The sequence below is a fragment of the Dipteris shenzhenensis genome, chromosome 30, assembly GCF_047967505.1.
Source record: "Dipteris shenzhenensis isolate YYH24624 ecotype China chromosome 30, Dip_SZ_1.0, whole genome shotgun sequence".
NCBI lineage: Eukaryota > Viridiplantae > Streptophyta > Polypodiopsida > Gleicheniales > Dipteridaceae > Dipteris > Dipteris shenzhenensis.
The window spans coordinates 47,166,562-47,180,884 of NC_141625.1; positions in this window are offsets into that span (position 1 = coordinate 47,166,562).

Consider the following 14,323-nt stretch of genomic DNA (forward strand, 5'->3'; position numbering starts at 1 on the left):
GTTGTGCACGTGGCCCTTCATGGACATTCTTGTTAAAGAGTGTCACTCATGCTAATGTCATGGGATGTAGCATGCATTTCTTTAAAAGAGGCCCACCGTCAAAACTTCAAGACATGAATTGTAACATTGTAGACTCAAGGATAGTGGAATTCTACAAGGAGAAGTTTTCAAAGGATATATAGCCATGGCCATGAAGTCCACATTTGGTTCCAAATGGGCAATGTTGTCTTGTTGCAATTTAATTTCTTGTTGCAAGATGTCTTTGAGCTCGATGAATTTTAATCTCAGATAGGACGTTTGTAGCCCCTTTGGTTGAGATCAATCATTGGCACAGTACATTGGCTGACTACTTGTAGGTTCCACGAGCAACTAAATTGTGAGGCATTGCCATGGGTGATTGAGCATGCTCACATTTCATGGAATGTTGTCAAAGTCATTTTAATTAAATGCTTGGTTGTTATTAATGTGCTCACATCGAACATACATGCATTAGTTTTAATCCAGTTTTAAAAAACATGGATGTAATCCTCTAAATTTAAAAACCTAGTCAAACTTTCGCATTCGTTACAGTCTAGTTTTCAAAACGTGGATGGAACCCACCTTGAGAATACACCGAGGTGAAAACAAAAAACACAGAGCAAGCAACCTCAATTAACTTATAGCAAAAGGTAGACTCCAAGAGACAAACATACAATCGAAACATCAAAATGTATACTAATTAGATTTCAGCAAGTGTAGTACATCATGAATTCTTAACCAATGAGAAACGTTAGCAACAAGAACACCTAAGGTCTCTCTACTACATCAACATGAGACAGATTGTCCTAGAGGAACCACACCACATGATGCAAATAGAACTTTGTTAGCTTCTCCAATATACCACGAGCAAAATTCTTTATTGGTGCTTGAGATAAATAACCTCTTCATCTTAAATTCAGGCACTTAGCACTCATAACGGTCCTATTTTGCAAGAATTAGGACACTTTTAAAAGAACTCCCACATCTCTACATGCGGGGCTTCTTAATCAACCCCTCCTCTCTTGGGGTGGGGGTCCAATTTCACTTGGCTATGTACCAATACTCACTCAATTGCAAAATTCGAGGTGTAACTCGCAACATTATATCAATACTCATTCCTCTTCCACAATGAAGAAGCCTCTCTATAGCATGCATTTGCTTATGTACCTCTCCGTGATGGGCAATAAACTTTGCTATAAAAGACTGCTCGAAATTCATAAGAAACGTATATGCCATGATCAATAAGCACTCCAAAAAGTTCAACATAAAATTTCAAAAAGGATTCTGTTTTACTTTTTTACTTCTTTGCCAAAGTTTTTAAATTTTTCCAAATGAGTTTAAAATTCAAGTAGTTGAGGACTATTAGTTGTGGAGAGGTGGTGAGGGATAAAAAGAAAGAGGACAAGTGCATGGTTAAACTAAAGGGGAGATGGAATAAAGAGAGAGGCGAGAGTGGGACTTGAGCATTAATTGGTGATGGTGTTTGTTTGTTTTTTTTTTTGGGGGGGGGGGGGTTGTTGTGGTAAAGCACCATATTTTGTGTGTGTGTGTGTGTGTACTTGTGTGTGATGGGAGAAGGGGGCAAGAGTGAGATGAGAGATAACAATAGATACAAGAGGGCGCCCTTAATAGTATATGAAGTAGTAGTTGGGACTTGTACATGTGAGCCATGCGGTCGTGAGTTCAATTCCTAGTCGTGCATAGCGAAGCTTGTGTACATACTTTTGGAGGATGTTTCATCGCTATCTCGATCGACGACTAGCAATGCACCATCAACCCCAAAAGAGTTGGTGCCATTGCATGCGAAGCTTTGACTCCTGATAGCTTCCATGATTTAATCATTCCTTTCGTAAAAATTGTGTCCTAGAGCACAAATTCTCAATGTTTCAAACAATCAGACAAATACATGCATGCATTCAAGATGAACATAGTACTCTCTAGTTTTCTGTTGGGACCATACAAAAAACAAAAGAGAGAGTTGTATATGCACACTACTTTCCTTTATTGGTTTAGAGAACTTGTGTCGAATTATTTCTTCCTAGGAGCGAAGTGTCATGCTGTACCATCTTCTTCCCACGTCTTTTTACATGGTATACCAAGAATTTTAGCCATTGCAATTTTAGCCAATAAAGTTCCACATAGCTTCTTTTCTTAGTTATTACGGTAACTCAACCATTTTTAGGATCTGATAAATGAGGTACTTTTACCTGAGATTCATTTGAGCCCCTAACATCCTTTTGAAAATGTCACATGGCATTTCCCACTATTGCCATTGCAGGTTTTGTTACAAGATTCACATAACTATCACTATGAACTTTTGATCTTTTAGCTAGCTCTACATGACAAGCCTTTGTACTCAATGATTTCAATAAGTACCATCACCCTTTAGTTTGCAAATTCAACAATGAGCTCTCCATTTTCAGTATTGTGAGCGCAATAAGCAACTTCTCAAGGCTTCCTCTTGTGAAGCACAAAGAAAATACAAGAGTCAGTGGTGTATCAAAATGGTGGGATCTGTAAAAGGCCCTTTTCCATACCATCGTTACTATTTTGTCACCAGATTCAATCAATTCTTGACAAAGTTGATTATTAATGCTAGCTAGACCTGACAAGGCCCTATAAGAGTAATCTTAGTAGTTGTCATCATCGGTTTGTGACTTGCGAAGATGGTACCTTAAATAGTTCGTCAACACCTGCAAGTGTGGAACAAAACAATTTACCTATAAATTCCATGAGAAGGTGAGCTTTTCTGAGAACAGCTTATGGACAAGATACCTCTCCCACTTATTTGCTAAGTGCTTGACCATGATAACTGACATGGAGTTTATCCTTGGCAACCAAACCTGTTCACTGCATGTGATCATAAATGAATCAATAAAAAACAAGTTCAATGCAGGTACCTCATAAGATTTCAGGCAAAATGAAGCACAAGCATTATACAAATCATCAAGGAAATGACACGAGATCATGAACAAGCCTCTATATCAAGCTTTGCAAATTCAATATTCACGTTGATTTCATTGAGAATTTGAATAATATCCATCAGCAAGCCAGGTTTATCTACTGTTTCGATGTAGAGTAAAATGCATCAGTCCCACACACAGTTCAGGCCTTCTATAACTGTCCCACCCAAAGAAAAGTCAAAAAGTGAATAGCTCAATACAAGACTTGATTATGTAAGTTTGAAATCAGATGACACAGCAGGAATAAACTAGTCGTATTTGTTTGGATTTCACTATCAGCCAACCTCATGATATGGAGTGAAGGTATCGAGATGCAATGTCACCATCTCTATCAATGTGTTCACAATGTGTTCATACATTAGTACTAGGGTGGAACTAACACATTACATTAAGGAAGGGGTTATGTATTTGATGCTATCTTCTCATCATGCACAATAGTGTAACATAGTTTGATGCATGCTGCTATCTATCATAGTTTGCTGCATGCTGCTATCTATCATATTGCACTTCATCTCTTGCCTCTGTTTTATCATGGCATAAAAACTGTTGTATTATTCGGCAGGTGAATAATTGGCGGCCCAAATGTTGATCGGGCTTGCATGTGATTTAGTTACCACTTAATTACCAGTCATTGGCATGTTGGCTTCTTCATGATTATTTGGGCGGCACCACCTGATGTGGGCAATCTCGCCCCCGAGGGTGCCAACTCAGTATGGGAAAAATATGAAAATTTCATGTCCCCCCTCCCACAAAATATAGGGTATATACCTTGAAGAATATGCAAAATTTTAAGATTTGTACATATTTTTCATAATATGTGAGGCCCAAGGGGGGGGTCTTTTGGATGAGGGTGGGTAAAACAAAAAATACACTAAAATATGGAAACCCATCTCCTTTCAAATTAATGTAACTTTTCATGTGTTACCCAAATTTCAAGGTGTAAAGACATATTTGAAGCTCTTTTAGTGTAGAACACAAGCATGCTAATTTGAATAATTTCTACTCATGGAATATTGTTAAAATCATCTCATACTCAAGATTTTGATAGGTTTTCTTACTAAAGGGAGTTGGCGCCCCAGGTCTCGCCCATCCATATAGTGCACCAACATGCATGCCATTTGATTACCACTAGTCATTAGCATGGTGGCTCCTTCATGATTATTTGGGCGTCCCGATGTTAATTACCAATTCTCACCACTGTGGCATGTGATTGCATCTTGGGCTTGCATGCGATTATTTATGGGGATAACAATTCTCGATTATCTTTAGTGCAATTAATTACTAGCCACACCGCGGTGGCATGAGATTAAAAAGTGGCTTAAGATTCTATAATTGGATGGGGCTTCAATGTCTACGAGTTTTTTTGTGGCAAGACAAGCAATCTAGTCCAGTATGCATGCGATTTAATTACCAATCATTGGCATGGCAACTCCTTTGTGACTATTTGGGCGTCCTGATTATGTTTAGTGCAATTAATTACCAATCACCATGGTGGCATGTGATTGCCAGGCTTGCATGTGATTATTTTTGGAGCAAAACAATTCTCGATTATTTTTACTACAATCGTTGCAGTGGCATGAGATAAAATAGCGGCTCATGATTCTATAATTGAGGGACTGGCATGCCGATGATTATTTTTGGAAAAAACCAAGAAACTTAGTCCCAGTCACCGCAGTGCCCTCACCTTTAATGAGAAGGCCAAATTTTACTATTCTTTAAGGCCTTCTGATGAAGCTTTGCATGGCAAAGACTGTCTGCAAAATCTAGCACTACTTGGGCAGCCAAGCATGCAATTAGTTGGCAGCTCAAATTCTGATTAATTGAAAATGGCTCATGATTATTGGGATGGAACTAGCAACAACGGCCTTCTAGTCACTGTGCTGGCTCAGATTTTGAGTGATTTAGGGTGGCTTATTAAGATAGCTCATGATTATTTAGATTGTACCATTGGGCCTCTAGTCACTACAGTGGCTCAAATTTTGATTAATTTAAGGTGGCTCATTAATATTAGAGTTATTTAATCATGGCCCCGAACACGATTTGGCTACTTTTCTCTCATCCACCCCTGCTCTGCTACTTTGCTCCACACTCCCTCCTCCAGCTCTCATATGCCCCTACTTGGCTACCTTGCTCCACGCTCCCTCCTCTAGCTCTCATCTGATCCATTGCTCACCCACTCTTTTGACCATGCCAGGAATCGCAAGAAACACAACCAACATTACTACCCCCCCTCGATACACTGTGATCCCAATCTTGTCTGCTTTCTTGTATAAGGTCATTATGTTGCACTTTCTAGGACTTAAAGTGCCTGCTCTTGTAGAATGTCTTTGTAATCTCCATCAATTCCCCCCACATCTCCATGTTACCACCTTGGATGGCATGTACACAACTGGCCTCTTTATGGGCTATGCTCCATAGATTCCCTGAAGACGTTGATGAAGGGCTAAGGATTTTCAGAGCTGAGTTCTCATGTTTTTGGGTGGGCTAGATTCTGAGTCCTGCATTTGTGCATGATCTTAGGCCTCTCCATCATCTCCTCCAAGTCCCCAAAAATTCAGACGCAGCAAGCTGGCTGGCCTTTGTGAATACGAGAATGTATAGTGGTCTATCAACCAATCGGAAATACTGGGTTGTACAAATATCCGCTTTGCAACTTTTGCTAAGCAAGGCTCATAATCACTCAACAATGGCTCAGTGGTTATTCTCACTGCTGCGAATGTAATCTTTTGGGCTTTAAGGCTCTTAACAATTGTTGAGTTGTTGGTTTTTATAAACACTCTTTGGATGTAGATGTAATCTCTTTTGTTCTATTTTTGTTTGATGATGTAATCTTTTGGGCTCTAAGGCTCTCAACAATTGCAAAGTTTTTATTAATGTAATCTCTTTTGTTAAATTTTTTCTCCATGAGGCTCTCAATAATTGCAGAGTTGTTGGTTTTATAAATTGTCTATCGATGTAGATGTAATCTCTTTTGTTCAAGTTTTGCTTGATGAGGCTCTCAGCAATTGCTGAATTGTTATAAATTATCTTTGGATGTAATCTCTTTGTTCAGATTTTTCTCTCAATAATGGCTTAATTGTTATACTCACTGGGTGTAATATCTTTTAAGTTTCAACTACAATATAGATAGTACTATTATGGTATTCATTGTTGGTAGCAATCGCTAGTTTTGTAGTCGTGGCACAAGCAATTGGTGCACAAGGAAACACATTTTCCTTAGTTTTAGCATTAACTACAAGTAGAACTAAAATAGTTTTAAGAACCAGTGTGATGGTTGCAAGGCAATACATTTTCCTTGGTTTAGAATTAACTACAACCCGCACTAAAATAGAATCAACATGGTGGTTGCACAAGGAAACACATTTTCCTTTGTTTAGGATTAACTTCAAAATGAAGGAAAATGTATTTTCTTTCTTTAAGATTAACTTTTAAATAAAGAAAAATGTTTAACTTTGTGCAACCACCACACTAAAATAGAACCATGCACTTGTTGCAAAAGGAAATATATTTTCCTTGGTTTAAGATTAACTACAAATAGAACTAGTGCGGTGGTTGCATGAGGAATTACATTTTTTTAAGTTTAGCTTTTAGCCACTTGCTTTAAACTCGATCCAAAATATATGAACAAGTGTGGGACTCCAACGTGGGTCTCACATGACCCAACCAATAAATGTAAACACATTATCTTTGGTTTAATTAGGAGTAGCTATAGCCACCTTCGAGAACCAACATGATGATCACACCAAGATAACGTTAGCACGGTGGTCACAAATTTAGATCAATGCCAATGAGTTGTACATAGATGATAGGTGGTGAGCTGTGCCTAGATGATAGGTGGCGAGTTGTGGGTAGAGGACATGACAAATTGTGGATAGTATGATGTATGAAGATGCAACACAGAGACTACGTAAAGGAGGGAAGAACTACCTGTGTAGCGGCATATGTCAAGCTTTGTGGTGTTCAGACCAATTCAAAATATTGCCCAATAGTGTGTCACTTTGTAGCCCAAAAATTTCTCCTAAAATAGTTCCGCAATTGGCTATACCCGATCATGCATTGGCCTTGGCAATAATATATGAAAGTTGGCCTTCACATGTAGGATCGTCAAGCGGAAGGTATCGAGCATGACCGTCATAACCATTTTCCTCATTTGTCTGGAGTGTCGTGCAATCTCATTCAAACCGCCACCAAAAATTAGACAAGCATGGTACCCACTTATAGCAAGTCCTATATGCATGCATAAAAAGGTAATTATAATGCATGCGTAGATCACATTACAAAGCATAAATATATCAATAAGCATGCCATGTGTACAAGCATGTACTTGAGGACTTCCCACATCCTAGAAAGTCATGCATGGTCCACATCAAAATTTCCTTGATGGAAATGTCTGCATCTAGAAACATCCAAGGTGGAGATCTCCGAGTTACCAAGACAGTGTCTCTTAGATATGCTCAATGCCCCACCCTCCTGGTAACCACTAGTGGTCCAAGGTGCTCAAGTTGTAAGGCCCCCATATGAGGAGAAGCCATGTGTGAGCCCGGGACACTAGATGGATCCTGACTTGCATGTTAGATGAGGTCTATCAAATGAGACCGTCGATGGTAGAGAAAGGTGATTGTGTACGGCATATGGAATATTCCTTGAATATTCCATGGATGACTAGTCGGTTCCACCGACTAGGTTGACTTATCGGCTTCACCGACTAGGTTGATTGGTCGTTTCCACTGACTACGTTGATCTGACTACCGCCCTCATAGCTATAAAGAGGCGACCTCCCCAATCCATTGTACAAGATTAGATCTTCCAACTAGTAGCTCTTCACCTAGTATCTGTCTAGATCACCATCTAAGCTCCATTATGGGAGCACGTGGGTGGACGGAGCCATCATCTATACTACATCAGTATTGAAGGAAAATCTTATTCATCTCCAGTTTGCTGTGTACTCTCTATTCTTTGTTCAGTTTCTATTCCGCTGCACTGTGTAATTTAACAGTGTCTTCAGTGCAGATAGATGGATTACCTCGCCAGAGATTGTTGCCCCTGCGGCCTCCCTAGTGCACCGCCCCCCCTTCCTCCACAAAGTAGGCAGAGCCAGCAAGCCTGAGTTCAGCACCCTCTCATGCAGGAGGAGTAGGAGTCTCAAACCCCATGGGTTACCCCCTCAACAGGGGACTAGACACAGGTTAAAAAGAAAAAGGAACAAAGTAAGTAGGCCCGCAAACGCTGCACAGGCAAAGGGCCAATCGTAGAGAGAGGGACAGGGTTGATCGAGAGAGCCTCGAGGGAGGATTAGTAGGAGCCATCTCCTCCGGCAGAAGGGGCCCACTCTTATCCTCTACCATTGGAGGTAACGCTCATGGTCCTACAGCCTGAAAGGGGGGTTGATCAGTGCAATGGGATCTCTGACACACCCCATTTGGATATTTCTGTTTGCCTCCACAGGGGTGGAGAAATGGTCCCCGGAGGTGTTCGATGCTATCTTGGGGAATCAAATTACACTCATGATGGATGAGTGGATGGGGCCACATGGACTAGACCTTTGGTACGCCCATGGTGTGGAGGTGAACTTCTAGTTGAGCCTCACGCGCGAGGAGCCGATGTGTGGTTTGGCAGCATTATCAGATTACCGCTGGAGGCAAAGGTGGAGCAGGCACACCTCTAGCCCCTCCAGAAGTGTGCGGAGCTGTTCGGGTGGAAGATGAAGTGGGCACGGAAGATTGGTATTGAGCCGGTATCCACACTGAGCTGGACCATAGTGACTTAGAACGTACATGGGCTCCACGACCGCATTCGTAGCCAACCGCAATACCTGATACTCTAGAGGAGCACATGTTTTCAGTTTCAGACATTAGACGACGCTATCACCTTCTCCCAGGGAGAGGTTTAGAGGAGTGGTCCCTTGCGGTAGGACAGAGTGGATGGGTCTGTATCTCAGTCTCACAAACTTTGGCCCTAGAGGTCTACGATCACGACAAGCTCATTCCAGGATAGGCAGTTTGGATGGGAGTTCGGATGGGAGAGTCCAGGATTTGTTTGATCCCGAAAGGGGGAGATAGGTCAGACATCTGACAGTGGAGGCCGATCACTCTACTTGATACTACATACAAGATCCTCGCCAAGGTCTTGAGTTTGCACGGTTATGGCCCCATGTTATTGACATCTTCCATGACACAGATGGTTTGTCCAGGAGCGTAGTGTCCTTGATAACATCTTCACATTCTGGGAGGAATTGGATTGGTCTAGAGAGGAGTCACAGCCGTTGGTTGTCCTTCTCTTGGACTTTGAGAAGGCCTACAACAGGGTGGAGTGGTCTTTGTTTTTGGAGGGCACTATGAGGAGATCGGGTTTCTCAGACAGATGGGTTAGAGGAGTTTCAGTGCTATATGCAGGGAGCTCTAGCCAAATGCTTATCAGAGGACACACCGGCAAGGCCTTTCCTCTCTCTCGCTCAGTCTGCCAGGGCTGCCCACTTGCTCCCTTCCTCTTCTTGTTTGTGGAAGAGGCTTTGGACTACTATTTGAGATCACAGGTGGTGGGTCTCATAGGGTTGAAGCTTCCAATCAGATAGGAGGAGGAGCTACTTGACTCAGAGTTTGCAGACGACACGGCCTTGTATGTTGAGGGCACCATAGCGAGTGTGGAGGGAGTCAGGGGCGCCCTGGCTATTTATTGTGAGGCCTCAGGGGCACGGATCACCTAGACAAAATCTATAGGTTTCTTCACAAGCTTTGAGGAGACAAAGGAGATCGAGGAGTGGGGGAGTGACTTTGGCTTCAGATGGATACCGTGGGGTCAAACAGCGAGATACCTCGAATGCCAGGTGGGTATTGACATTACAGCAGAGCAGTAGATTGCCCCGGTCCTTGAGAGTGTTTGGCACATGCTTCTCTATTGGAGCTCGGCCAAACTCTCCTTAGCAAGTCGCGCCTTAGTGGCAAACTAGGTCCTTCTTGCCACGGCCTGGTATATCGCCTCCTACTCGTGCTTTCACAAGGTTGCATTGGGCAACTCCGATGGTTGGTAGGAACTTCCTTTGGGCAGGTTCAGATGGCATGAGGAACACTAGGGCCCGAGTTGCTTGGCAGACAGTGATCTTGTAGACACTAGGAGGCTTGGGTGTCATTGATCTGGAGATGCAGAGCACGGCCCTTTTGGGGGCAAGTTGGTGGTTCGTGGCCTCACCCCAGGTGCAGAGCCTTGGAAGCTCCTCTTACAGTAGGTGAGGGCTTCTAAGGAACACCCCATGCACTGGGGGACATAGGCAGCCTTCACATTGATGGATCTTCTCAGAGGCCCCCTTACGGGGAAGGGCTCCCCCCTAATGAGGAGTCTTCGTATGGTAGAGACTGGCAGGGGGTCTCATCCGTGCTCCGCCCAGATGCAGAGAGGAGTTTGAGCACTAGCCCCTTATGTGGCACCCAGAGATCAGAGATCAGGAGGGCCGTATGCTCGGATAGCGGACTCACATTGGTTGGGCACAGTGGGACAGTGGTCCGACAGGGTCCTTTGGCCATTGGAGTAGACTACCTATGGAGACAGAGGTGAGGCTTGATGCCCTAGCACATCTGCGAGGGGCAGGGCAGCAGATGGGTGAGATTGACTTATCCATTCCAGAGTCCTGGTGGGAAGGACTTCACGTTTGGAGAGACAACATATGGTTGGGGCAGTTTTCTCGTATTGGTGTTCCCTTGAGGATGTTGATGCAGTAGGACAGCACGTACCCTGGCTTCTTTCATGTAGGACCTAGAGGCCTACTTCAGCCACTCACTAAGAGTGACCCCGAGATGGATGGGGGTCTTGATGGGATACACTGGCAGATGATTAGAGTGGTGGGCCATTTGGGGAAGGAGTGGCACATTGACCCTCCCAGTATTTCGGAGCAGGATGCCTCTAGATGGCGCCTTTGGTTGTGGGAGGGTAGACCCTTGAGGGAGGTCTAGTGGGATCCAAGAGAGTGGTTCTAGCCCTCTAAGGGCGGTCCAACTAAGTAGGTGGATGAGGTGCCCTTCTTTTCCTACACCACATGGATTGGCAGGAGGCTTCAGATGGACTCGTCAAGGTGGACCCCTTCAAGGGAGAGACATTGGGTGACCAAGAGAGTGCCTCGGGATGTGCGCTCTAGGTTTTGGAAGCGGTTGTGGTCCAGCTTATAGCCGAGGAAGATCTCTTACTTCTTCTGGCTGGCTGCCCACAGAGGCTTGCCCATCAGACCGTGCTTGGAGCAGATGCGAGTGGACAAGAAGTGCCATTGTTGCTCCAATGGCGCCCTAGAGACTATCCCACATTACCTGTGGAGCTATCGTAGCACAATGAGGATATGGATGGAAGCCCTCAAGATCATGACACGTATGCAAAGTCTTCATAGAGACTACACCCGGGGGATGCTGGCTTGGTTGACAGATGGAGGACACACATTTCAGATTGATGAGATCTCCCCAGCCTATCGGATACAGGGTCAGAGCATCCAGAGGATCGTACTCCATGAGGTAGTCCCCCCTGATAGTCTAGCTCCTCCTCCTAACGAGGACAGTGTCTAGGAGGTAGTAGCCAGCATCATGGCTTGGAACATTTGGGTGGTTTGCTGCTACAGTCTTGTGATGGGTGAGCACTCAGTTCCACCCATGGCTACCCTAGTTGCCATATGGCAGGATATCATTTACACTCTACGATCCACCTGGGAGTGTGGGAGTCCAGGCTCCAAGGCGACTATCGAGAGGCATGCTCGTTTCTGCAAGGCTTGGCCTGCAGGTGTTTTCTACATCTTCACTCAGTGAGGGATTTGATGGCTGTATAGTCCCCCCACTTGGCTGTTAGCCCCATTTCCAAAGATCCCCTAGGCAGTGAGCTGGGTTTCTCTAGAATAGGCCAGTTTTTCTTTTAGCCTTTTCTAGTATTTTTCCCATACTCAGCACCTTCGGGGCTGCTGTCTTGTATGAAAATCTTTCAAGCATTAATAGAAGGTTCCTTTCTTTGGAAATAAAAAATAAAAAAAATCCTCATTGCAAGTGGACATAGGAGTTCTCAACTAGCACCATTCATCATCCATCATTTCAATGTAGGTGTACTTTGGCTAGTGCTTGTACATTAGGTGATGCAAATAGACTCTCCTTGCATTGATACTTAGCAAGCTCATTGAAACACTTGGTAAATGCAGCATCCTACAATAATATGCTCAAGCTACCTTATCCTAACACCATGAACCTCAAGTTTCACATTCAACAACTCGTGATCAAGGAGTTGCCCAACACTATGTAGCAGACTATGAGCTTTCTCCAATCATTTTCTAAATAAAGTCCATATCTCCCTCCATTTAATGGAATTGAAGGGTCTTCTTACATTTTGCTTGCTTGGACGCATTGAAGGATTTCTAGCAATGAGTGCTTGCTGGATGATCCAAAAGAGCATCCAAGATTTTCCAACAACTAGTGCCTTTGAGTCTTGAGCTCTCAATGCAACCATGATAGGCAATGTTACCTCATGCCATTCTTAAAATATTTCCATGATTGTGGTGACAATATTGTATCTTTCATATCATTGCATTCATCTCTAACTGCTCCATTCCCCAGCTCAGACACCCATCTCTAAAAAATTTCACAATGGAAAGTCTCAATAAATTCTTTGAATTAATGGACTTATGAAATGCTTCTCCTCTTAACGTTATGATCATCACATTCAACAATGAGCATCTTTTTATATTTCTCCATCCATATGAAACAATTCATGTTATGCAAGAGCAAAAAAATACTTGGGTTTATGTGATCTTTCTACTTAGCATATGCTTTTTATAGTATAGTTGTCTGCAAGGCATTTTAACTAGGAGTTTTGAAACGTACAGTGTATTGTGTGATGCAATTCCATGCATCGTGCATGTCAATGTTATCAACCATACTCAATGGATAAACATAATGCAAAACTGATTGACTAAGAATGTATTCAGCCATCTCTAGGTCCTAGTCCCGAATACACCCTACAAATGATGGCTACCTCATGTTTTGATTTCCATATCTACCACTAGCTCTAGCTCTACATGGTGTAGATGCCAATGTTTCCTCATTCCTCCCCAATTGAGGCAAGCTTACACCAACACTACTGATATGGGCCTAAGTAGCCTTACTCTCTGAGGGAACTCGTATATTTAAAGTCTCAGCTTCTATTGCAATGGCGGTAGATGGAATGTTGAAAATACCACTTATAACTTAGGAAAATGTTATTTTTTACCTTTTTCCACTTGACTATAGTTTATCTCTTAATTGCTGAGTAGCTTCTTGTGCCCCAATGCAAAGTCCAATCGATTTGTTTGTAGAGGCAAGTACGTGACCCTTGAGGGGCACCTCCAGATTTCACCTCATTGTAATATTTGCATTTCCATTTAAGATAGTCATGAAAACTCCCATTCTAGGCCAATAGACTTATATTTTTCACTCCCAGTAGTTTTCACTCTCCTTTGTGCTACTCGGGATCCTCCATAAAGGTTCTATTTGTTCCTTAACTAGAACTCCCATTAAATCAGTGCCCTGCAATGTGCAAACCGCTCTGCTGGCAAGATCTTGGTGAAAAGATCCGTAGGGTTATCGTCAGTATGGATTTTGACAAGTTCTAACAACTTGTCATCCAATACCTCACGAATAAAGTGGTACTTAACATCAATGTGCTTGGTCTTCTGATGAAAGTCCGGGTTCTTTGCCAACATAATAGCACTCTGGCTATCACAATGCAAAGAAGGAATATCCCCTGAAAACCCAAGTCTCCCACTAGACGTGAAAGCCATATGGCCTCCTTGCAAGCCTCAGTGGCTGCAATATACTCTGCCTCCGTTGTGGTAGACAATGTTGTGCATCTCTGTAACTTGGATATCCATGAAATAGCACCACCTGTGAAAGTAAACACGTAGCCCATGGTGGATTTACAGTTGTCAGCATGCCCTGCATAATCTGAATCTGTGTATCCATGCACTTCTGCATCTTGCTTGCCAAAGCATATGCACACACCTTGAGACCCCTTAAGGTATCTCAATATACCCTTAATTGCCTCCCAATGCCTCTTACCAGGGTTAGCCATATACCTACTGGCCACTCCCACTGCAAAAGCAATATCTGGTCTAGTAGCAACCATGGCATACATCAGACTGCCACATGCAGAAGCATAAGGAACCTTGGCCATCTGAGCCCTTTCATTATCTGACTTTGTCCTTTTGGCTGAGTTTCAAATATGGTGGCAAGGGTGTGCTCAAAGCCTTCCCCTTCTCCATATTGAACCTCTCCAGGACTTTGCTAATGTATTCTTTTTGTGAAAGATAGAGTAAACCCTTTGACCTGTTCCTCACAATCCGCATACCAAGA